The sequence below is a fragment of the Phoca vitulina genome, unplaced genomic scaffold, assembly GCF_004348235.1.
Source record: "Phoca vitulina isolate PV1807 unplaced genomic scaffold, GSC_HSeal_1.0 scaffold46, whole genome shotgun sequence".
Classification (NCBI taxonomy): Eukaryota; Metazoa; Chordata; class Mammalia; order Carnivora; family Phocidae; genus Phoca; species Phoca vitulina.
The window spans coordinates 3,782-14,145 of NW_022589749.1; the positions used below are offsets into that span (position 1 = coordinate 3,782).

Genomic DNA, 10,364 nt, shown 5'->3' on the forward strand with positions numbered 1-10,364 from the left:
ACGTAAATAACTATCCTTATTGTGCATACATTTCCCAGTACCTTGCTTCAGGAACACAAAAAGAAAGAATGAATTCAAACAAAAGATACACGTGGGGAGTGATCTTCAGTGAAGAAAATATACCTGCTGGCCCCTGTAGGCAAAATGGGCTCGGGCCACACAGGGTCCCCTATGAGCTACTCCATTGACCTCGATGTGGGAATTCCAACATTAAGTTGACTCAAGAGAAATCACTGTACAGTTGGCCGTTGAACAACATAAGGGTTAGGGATGCTGACCTCCCGTGCAGTTGAAAATCCAAGTATAACTTTTGACTCCCCCAAAACTTAACTACTAATAGCCTACTGTTGACCAGAAGCCTTATCGTTAACATAGTCAACTAACACATATTTTGTGTGTTATTTGTATTATATACTGTGTTCTTACAGTAAAGTAAGCTAGAGAAAAAAGTTATTGAGAAAAATCATAAAGAGGAGAAAATATATTTACAGTACTCTATCAAAAAAAAAAAAAAAAAATCCAGGGTGTCTGGGCGGCTCAGTCGGTGAAGCATCTGCCTTCAGCTCAGGTCATGATCCCAGGGTCCTGGGATCGAGTCCCGCATCAGGCTCCCTGCTCGGCAGGGAGCCTGCTTCTCCCTCTCCCTCTGCCCCTCCCCCTGCTTGTGCTCATTCACTGTCTCTCAAAAAAAAAAAAAAAAAAAAATAAGTGGACCCTCACAGTTCAAACCTGTGTTATTTAAGGGTCAACTGTACTTTATTTGATGCATGATGTTGAGAGACAAACTATACAAATGTTTAAAAAAAATAACCATACAAATGCTAAGTCATATTCTTTTTTATCCAGATATCATTCACATCTCATAAATTGATCTTTTTTAAAGTGTACAGTTTGGTGGTTTTTAGTATCTTCGGGTTTTGCAATCGTGTCTAATCCCAGTACATTTCCATCACCCAAAAGGGAACCCCATACATATTATCAGTCAATATTATTCTCTCTGCCCCATAGCCCCCAGCACTGGCTCATTTGTCTCTATGGATTTTCCTATTCTGGACATTTTATATAAATGCCAAACAATGTATTGCCTTTTGTGTCTTTTTTCAGTAAGCAAAATGTACTCCAGTTTCATCCAAGTTGTAGCACATATCCATACTTCACTCTTGAAATGGCTAAATAATATCCATTGTATGGATAGAATACTTCTGTATTTCCACTCATCAGTTGATGGACAGTTGGGTTATTTCCACCTTTTGGCTATTATGAATAGTGTTGCCATAACACTCATGTACAAGTTTTTTTTTTTCTCCTGGGCGTGCACACCTTCTGGGTCATATAGTAACTCTGTGTTTAATTTTTTGAGAAACTGCCAAACTATTTTCCTTTTTATATTTGCACCAGCAATGTATAAAGGTTTTGACTTCTCCACATCATTCCCAAAACTTGTCTGTTTGTTTGTTTGTTTGTTTAATTATATCCATATTAGTATGGATGGCATGGTATCTCACTGTGGTTTTAATTTTCATCTTCCTAATGACTAATGATTTTGAACATGTTTTTATAAGTGCTTATCGATAATCGCTCCTGTTTGGAGCAACATCCAAATCTTTCGTTCGTTTAAAAAATTTGGTTATTTGACATTTTATTGTTGAGTTGCCAGTGTTCTTTATATATTCTGGATAATAAGCCTTATCAGATACATGATTTGCAAATATTTTCTTCCATTCTGCAGCCTGTATTAGACCTTTCTTGATGGTGTTCTTTGAAGCATGAAAGATTTTAATTTTGATAAAGTCCTATTATTTTTCCTTTTGTGGCTTGTGGCTTTGGGCACCATATGCAAGAATTCACAGCCAAATCCAAGACCATGAAGATTTTTATCCACATGAAAATTTAAGTTTTTCTTTGGAGATTTATATAGTTTAGCTCTTATGTGTAAGTCTTTGATCTATTTTTGATTTAAAGTCTATTTGGTGTGATTTTAGCATAGCCACTCCTGCTCTTATTATTTGCACAGAATATATTTTTCCATCCTTTCATTTTCAACCTGGATTGAATTCACTGCTCCAAAGGCACAGGGTGGATGGATGGATTTAAGAAACAAGATGCAACCATACGCTGCCGGACAAGAGACTCACCTCCGCTTTAAGGACAGACACAGTCTTAAATGAAGGGATGGAAAAAGATATCCCATGCACGTGGAAACCAAAAACAGTGGGGAGTGCTATACATTTACCAGACAAAATGGACCTTAAACTGATGAGAACAGATATTACACTTGCTCATGGCCGAAAGGCTGAGAAGCAATAAACAAAATAAACTTGAAGCCAAAAAATGTTAACAAGAGACAAAGACAGACATTATACAATGAATAAGGGTCAATTTATCAAGAAGATATAACAGCTCTAACTATACACACATCCAACATCAGAGCACCTAAATATATTAAGCAAATATTAACAGATCTGAAGGGAGAAATAGACACAAAATAATAGTAGGGGACCTCAATACCCCCACTTTCAGCAAAGGATAGATCATCCAGACAGAAAATCAACAAGGAAAAATTGGACTTGAACCATACTTCAGACTATGTGGACCTAATAGCCATTTATAGAATATTCCATCCCAACAAAAGCAGAATACACATTTGTCCCAAGTGGACACAGAACATTATCCGGGGTAGACTATGGGATAAGATACAAAATAAGTCTTCACAAAATTAAGAAGACCAAAATCATACCAGGTATCCTTCTGACCACAATGATACAAAATTAGAAACCAGCAAGAAGAGAAAGCAGAGGAAATCTTCAAATGTGTAGAACTTAAACAACACACTCCTGAAAAACCAATGGGTCAAAGAAGAAAGCAAGGGGCACCCAGCTGGCTCAGTTGGAAGAGCATGAGGCTCTTGATCCCGGGGTCATGAGTTTGAGCCCTGCATTGGATGTAGAGATTATTTAAAATGAATAAATAGGGACGCCTGGGTGGCTCAGATGGTTAAATGTCTGCCTTCGGCTCAGGTCATGGTCCCAGGGTCCTGGGATCGAGCCCCACATCGGGCTCCTGGCTCAGCGAGGAGCCTGCTTCTCCCTCTCCCTCTGCCTCTCTCCCTGCTCATGCTTTCTCTCTCTCTCTGTATCTCTGTGTCTCAAATGAATAAATAAAATCTTTAAAAAAAAAAATAAATAAAATAAAAAATAAAATAAAATGAATAAATAAATTAAAACCTAAAACAAAGAAGAAAATAGATTTCAAACAACCTAACTCTATTATCTCAAGGGCACCAAGCCCAAAGTTAGCAGAAGAAAGGGAAGAACAAAGATCAGAATGGAAATAAAAGAAATCGAGACCAGAAGAACAATAAAAAAGATCAATGAAACTAAGAACTGGTTTTTCAAAAAGATAAAGCAGGGGCACCTGGCTGGCTCAGTCAATAGAGCATGTGACTATTGATCTTGGGGTCATGAGTTCGAGCCCCATGTTGGGCGTAGAGATTACATACATAAACAAACAAACAAAAAATGTATGTATAGGCATCTGGGTGATGCAGTTGGTTAAGCATCCGACTCTTGGTTTCAGCTCAGGTTGTGATCTCAGGGTGGTGAGATCAAGCCCTGCGTCAGGCTCTGTGCCAGGCTCTAAGCTCAGCGTAGAGTCTGCTTGAGATCCTCCCTCCTCCCTCTGCCCCTCCCGCTTATGCTCACTCTCTCTCTCTAAAAACAAATAAATCTTTAAAATGTATATATATTTTTAAAAGATAAGACAAAACTGGCAAACCTTTAGCTTCTGACACTACAGAAATGCACGCGGTCAGAAACTACTCCTATAGGGCGTCTGGGTGGCTCAGTCGGTTAAGCGTCTGCCTTCGGCTCAGGTCATGATCCCAGGATCCCCGGATCAAGTTCCGCATCAGACTCCCTGCTCAGTGGGGAGTCTGCTTCTCCCTCAGACCCTCCCCCCTCTCATGCTCTCTCTCTCTCATTCTCTCTCAAATAAATAAAATCTTAAAAAAAGAAAGTACTACTATAAACAATTATATGTCACCAAATTGGATAACCTAGAAGAAATAGATAAATTTCTAGAAGCATAAAACCTACCAAGGATGAATCAAAAGGAATAGAAAATATGAATAGGCGCCAACGTGTTACACACTAATACTCTATAATGAACAGTGGGCACTGGCCCAAATGTCCATGCTGTTCGTGTCCTTTGAGTCACTCTACATGTTTTTCCTTCTGCCTTACAGGGTCTGTCACTTCACAGCAATAGGTCCTGGGCAAGCTTCTCAGGCTCATTGACCTCATCCATCTCACATACAGAATGGGAAACACATTGGTTGTAATGCTTACCTCACAAGGTCATCACAAGGATCAGATGATGTGGGAAAGCACTTTATAAACTGTAAAGTCCTGTGCCCACATGAACTAAGAGAGTATAAAACAATGGATGCCAGGAGGTTAAGACAGGGAGGGAACTTATAAGATAGAAATAACTGGTGCACAAAAATGGTAGATGTGATTTTTGTTCTGCATTCTGGTGAGAGAGGCTTTATAAAAGTACAAATGAATTAATAGAGCAAAATTGGGGTAAGGGTTAGGAAAGAAGATCATTGGGAAGGGGAGGCCTGAATGCTTCTGGATCCTCTGAAGTCTGGAGAGAGGAAAGTGCTTGTTTGTTATCCAGCAGAGAGCAATTCCTGCAAGCGAGCTAAGGCAATTTTTGCTTGACCCAGACAGATTCAAATCTTGCCTCTGCCATCTTGATATTAGGACTCAGTTTCCTCACCTGTAAAGTGGGCCTAATAATGGTACCAACCTCAAGTATTCCTGAGATGCTTATTTTCATAAATTTTTTGTCATTCAAAAATATTTTTTTAAAGATTTCTTTGACAGAAAGAGAGAGCACAAGCAGGGGGAGCGGCAGGCAGAGGAGAGAGAGAAGCAGGCTCCCCGCTGAACAGCCAGCCCGATGTGGGACTCGATCCCAGGACCCTGGGATCATGACCTGAGCCAGAGGCAGATGCTTCACCAACTGAGCCACCCAGGCGCCCCTCAAAAAGATTTCTTAATAACATGGCATTATAACCAAAGTATGAAATAAATGTACATGAGTTTATATTGATATAAATAAATGAACAAACACACAAATGGGGGAGAAGAAGCAAATTTTCCTTTAAAAGAAATCCAGATAATAGACACCCCAGTTCAGGAGGTGAAGTTGAATCCTCCCCATCCCCTACCTCAAGGGTGGGCTGGATTTAGAACATGCTTCCAACTAACAGAGGGAAACGGTGACTTAGGGCAGCAGAATGACACCCAGAACCTTAAACTGAGTGACAGAAGTCCGCAGTAACGTCATGTGAATCTCACCAGCTATGAAGAGGTGAGAAGGCACAGAAGCACTTCACCTCTGTGGTATTCTTTCCAAAATTCCATACCCCCAGCCTACTCATGAGAAGAACATCAGACAAACCCAAACTGAGGTTAATTCTACAAAACAGCTAGCCAGTAAGTACCCTTCAAAACTGTCAAGGTCATGAAAAACAAGAAGGAGAAACAAGAGGCGCCTGGGTGACTCAGTCGTTAAGCGTCTGCCTTCAGCTCAGGTCATGATCCCGGGGTCCTGGGATCGACTCCTGCATCGCGCTCCCTGCTCCGCGGGGGGCCTGCTTCTCCCTCTCCCACTCCCCCTGCTTGTGTTCTCTCTCTCGCTGTGTCTCTGTCAAATAAATAAATAAAATCTTAAAAAAAAAAAGAATGAGGGCGCCTGGGTGGCTCAGTTGGTTAAGCAACTGCCTTCGGCTCAGGTCAAGATCCTGGAGTCCCGGGATCGAGTCCCACATCGGGCTCCCTGCTCAGCGGGGGTCTGCTTCTCCCTCTGACCCTCTTCCCTCTCGTGCTCTCTGTCTCTCATTCTCTCTCTCTCTCAAATAAATAAATAAAATCTTAAAAAAAAAAAAAAGAATGAGAAACTGTCTCAGACCAGAAGACATTGGGTAAATGTGACAACTAAATGCAGCGTGGTGTCCTAAGGTTGTGTGTCCCGCACTGGGAAAGGACAATAAAGAGGAAATTGTCAAAATCAAGTCTGGAGTTTAGCTCATGGAACTAAAACAACATTGTTTTCTTTGTTGTGACAAGTGTCCCATGGTCATGTGAGGTGGTAACAATAGGAGAACCTAGGAAGGGGGTCTATAGGAGCTCCCTGTGCCACCCCTGCAACTTTTCTGCAATTTTAAAATTATTTCAAGACAGTTTCTTTGAAAGAAAACAAAAATAAAGAATCTTTCTTCTTTTTAGAATTTTTTTTTTAAGATTTTATTTATTTAGTTGAGAGACACAGAGACAGCAAGAGAGAGCAGGAGCTGGGAGGAGAAGGAGAAGCAGGCTTCCTGTGGAGCAGGGAGCCCGAGGCGGGGCTCGATCCCAGGACCCCGGGACCATGACCTGAGCCGAAGGCAGGTGCTTAACCGACTGAGCCACCCAGGCGTCCAAGAATCTTTCTTGAGAACATCTGTTTATGGCTGTGACAGTGTTGGGACTGGGGACCCAGCAGTGAGACAGATGTGGTCCCTCATCTGGAATCTACAGTGAGTGAGGATCCAGGAACAAGTAAGGAAAATGTGATATATAAAAAGGAATATTGGGGGTGCCTGGTTGGCTCAGCTGGTTAAGCATCTGACTTTGGCTCAGGTCATGATCCCAGGGTCCTGGGATCAAGACCCGCATCGAGCTCCCTGCTCTGTGGGAAGCCTGCTTCTCCCTCTCCCACTCCCCCTGCTTGTGTTCCCTCTCTTGCTGTGTCTCTGTCAAATAAATAAAATCTTAAAAAAAAAAAAAAGTTATACGCAGATTTTCAAATGTGCAGGTGTCATGCCCCACCCCCCACGTTGTTCAGGGTCTACTGTATTGTACACTTGCCCCCACGTTGTTCAGGGTCTACTGTATTGTACACTTGAAAGCTGCTAAGAGAGTAGATCTTAAAAGTTCTCCCCACATGTAAGAAAAGGTAACTGTGAGATGATGGATGTGTTAACTAACCTGACTATGGATGTGTTATCTAACTTTACTATGGATTTGTTAACTAACCTTACTATGGTAATCACCGCACAGCAAATATGTATATCAAATCGTCGCTTTGTACACCTTAAACTTATGCACTGTTATATGTCAATTATATATATATTTTTTATTTTTTAAAGATTTTTATTTATTTATTTAACAGAGATAGAGAGCACAAGTAGGCAGAGTGGCAGACAGAGGGAGAGGGAGAGAAGCAGGCTCTCCGCCAAGCAGGGAGCCCGATGCGGGGGCTCGATCCCAGGACCCTGGGATCATGACCCGAGCCAAAGGCAGCCGCTTAACCGACTGAGCTACCCAGTCGCCCGTCAATTATATTTTAATAAAGCCAGAAGAAGATAGACCAGAAGATAACCCCCAAAGAAAATATACAGATGGCAAATAAGCATAGGAAGGGGCGTCTGGGTGGTTCAGATGGTTAAGCATCTGCCTTCAGCTCGGGTCATGATCTCAGGGTCCTGGAATCAAGCCCGCGTTGGGTTCCCTGCTCAGTGGGGAGTCTGCTTCTCCCTCTCCTTCTGACCCTCCTCCTGGCTTGTGCTCTTTCTATCTCAAATAAAATATTTTTTTTAATAATAAGCATATGGGACGCCTGGGTGGCTCAGTCGGTTAAGCGTCTGCCTTCGGCTCAGGTCATGATCCCAGGGTCCCGGGATCGAGCCCCGCATCGGGCTCCTTGCTCAGCAGGGAGCCTGCTTCTCCTTCTCCCTCTGCCTGCCGCACCCCGCTTGTACTCGCGCTCCCTCTCTCTGACAAATAAATAAATAAAATCTTTAAAAAAAAAAAAGCATATGAAAAGAGGCTCAACATCATATCCTGCTGGGAATACAAAATGGTACACTCTGGAAGACAGTATGGCAGTTTGTTACCAAATTTAAACATACTCTTACCGTATGATTCCGCAGTCGTGCTCCTTTGTATTTATCCAAGTGAACTGAAAACTCATGTCCACACCAAACCTGTGCAGGAATGTTTACAGCAGCTTTAGTCACAATTGCCCAAACTTGGAAGCAACGAAGATGTCCTTTAATTGGTGAATGGACAAACCCTGCTACACCCATACAATGGAATATTATTCAGGAAGATATGACGCCATGAAAAGACATGGGGGAACCTTAAATGCATATCGCTAAGTGAGAGAAGCCAGTCTGAATAGGCTACATACTGTATGATTCCACCTATGGGACATCCTGGAAAAGGCAAACTTATGGAGACAGTAAAAGGATCAGTGGTTGCCAGGGGTTTAGGGGGAGGGAGGAAGGGATGAGCAGGTGGAGTGCAGGGGATTTTTAAGGCAGAGAGACCATCCAGTCTGACACTATAATGTGGATACATGTCACCATGAATTCCTCAAAACCCATAGACCATACAGCATATTGAGTGAACCCTAATGTAAACTATGGACTTTAGGTAATAATAATGTATCAATATCAATTCATCAATTATAATAAATGTGCCACACAAATGAAAGATATTATAGGTGTAACTGTGTCTGGGGAATGAGGAAGATAAGGTAAATGGGAAGTCTGTTTATTTAACAATTTTTCTACAAGCCTAAACTGCTCTTAAAAATAGTCTATTAAGGGGCGCCTGGGTGGCTCAGTCGTTAGGCGTCTGCCTTCAGCTCAGGTCATGATCCCGGGGTCCTGGGATCGAAACCCACATCGGGCTCCCTGCTCGGCAGGGAGCCTGCTTCTCCCTCTCCCACTCCCCCTGCTTGTGTTCCCTCTCTCGCTGTGTCTTTCTCTGTCAGATAAATAAAAATCTTTAAAAAAAAGAGTCTATTAAAAAAAAAATTCAAGGATGAGGGGTGCCTAGGTGGCTCAATCAGTTAAGTGGCTGCCTTCAGCTCAGGTCATGATCTCTCAGGGGTTCTGGGATTGAGCCCCACATCAACATCATCCATCATCAGACTCCCTGCTCAGCGGGGAGTGGGGAGTCTGCTTCTCCCTCTCCCTCTGCCCCTCCCCCCTGCTTGTGGGCTCTTTCACTCTCTCTCAAATAAATCTTTAAAAAAATTCAGGGATGAGAAAAAGATGTACCATGAAAACAAGAAAAAAATGAACATAAGAAAAAAATAACTAAGGAATATTCAGATGCTCTGAGAGAAACAAGAGAGCATGAACCAAAGGATGAAAGGCAAGAAGGTGTGTGCCCTGAAAACCCAGTTTACACCTGTCATCAGGTGTACACAGGGGTGGTCCCAGGACTGACCGACTCAGTACCATCAGGACTGGCCTGCTGCCTTTGGTGTGGCTAAATCATACCAAACTAAAAATGTTCCCTGGCCATCTGTCCTACTGAGAAGGCTCTATACCAGTCATCACTGTTCATTAGGGGGAAAGAACCTGGATGAGAAGGTTCTGCCTTCGGGAAAATGTTTCAAACACTCAATTTTACATTTGAGCAATTTTTTGGCAAGAGCTGGACTTGGGTACCAGAAAGACAGATGGGGAATCACCCCTGTACTTCATGTTACTTTAACACAGGCAACAAAGAGGTAAATAATCATCAGAGAAACCCACTGACCTCAAGATCTTTCCAATTAACTTCAATAATCTTTCATTCAGCAAATAACCCAATAGGCACTCGAGACCAAGCTGTGAGCAAGGGAATATTGGTCTGCCTTCCATAGGAACTTCTCTCTCACATTCTGCCTTCTATGGAAGGCGCCTTTTGGACAGTAAGCTCAAGTTCAGGTCCAACTCCCTGTAGCAGACAGTATTGGACTGGGGGAGTGAGGCATGGAGTAGTAAGCTCATCACAAGAAGATCTGAAGGCTGGGAAATTTGGGGGAGTGGCAACAGAGATGAAAACATAGGAAGAGTAGTGAGAGATGAGGTAGGCTGAAATCAAAGACACCTTGATCCACAACCACATGAAGAAGCCCGTAGTTTAACCACAGACAGGAGGTGGGAAACCACCAGAGGATTTCAAAAGGAGAATGACTTGTCTGTAATGAACTTTTTTTTTTAAGATTTCATTTCCAAGTAATCTCTACATCCAACGTGGGGCTCAAACTCAACCCTAAGATCAAGAGTCTCATGCTCTACTGACTGAGCCAGCCAGGTGCCCCCTGATGTACTTTTTCTGATCTAGAACTAATTTAAATCTTTCCCTAACCCTTTCAAAGTTGGCTTTTAATTTATAGAACCAAAATATTGATGAGAATGTGACTTAAGGTCTAAATAATTTTTAACTAGCAAGACTCCATTGTGCGTAAATAAGACATTAGCAAAATTAAAAACTTTTGTGATTCAAAGGACATGATTTAAAAAGTGAAAAAGA

General features: G+C 42.2%; 1 pseudogene; it reads right to left on the reverse strand.

Annotated features, from left to right (window-relative positions):
- Window positions 1–2,125: 2,125 nt before the first annotated feature.
- Window positions 2,126–2,305, reverse strand: LOC116649111 (annotated as a pseudogene).
- Window positions 2,306–10,364: the final 8,059 nt, after the last annotated feature.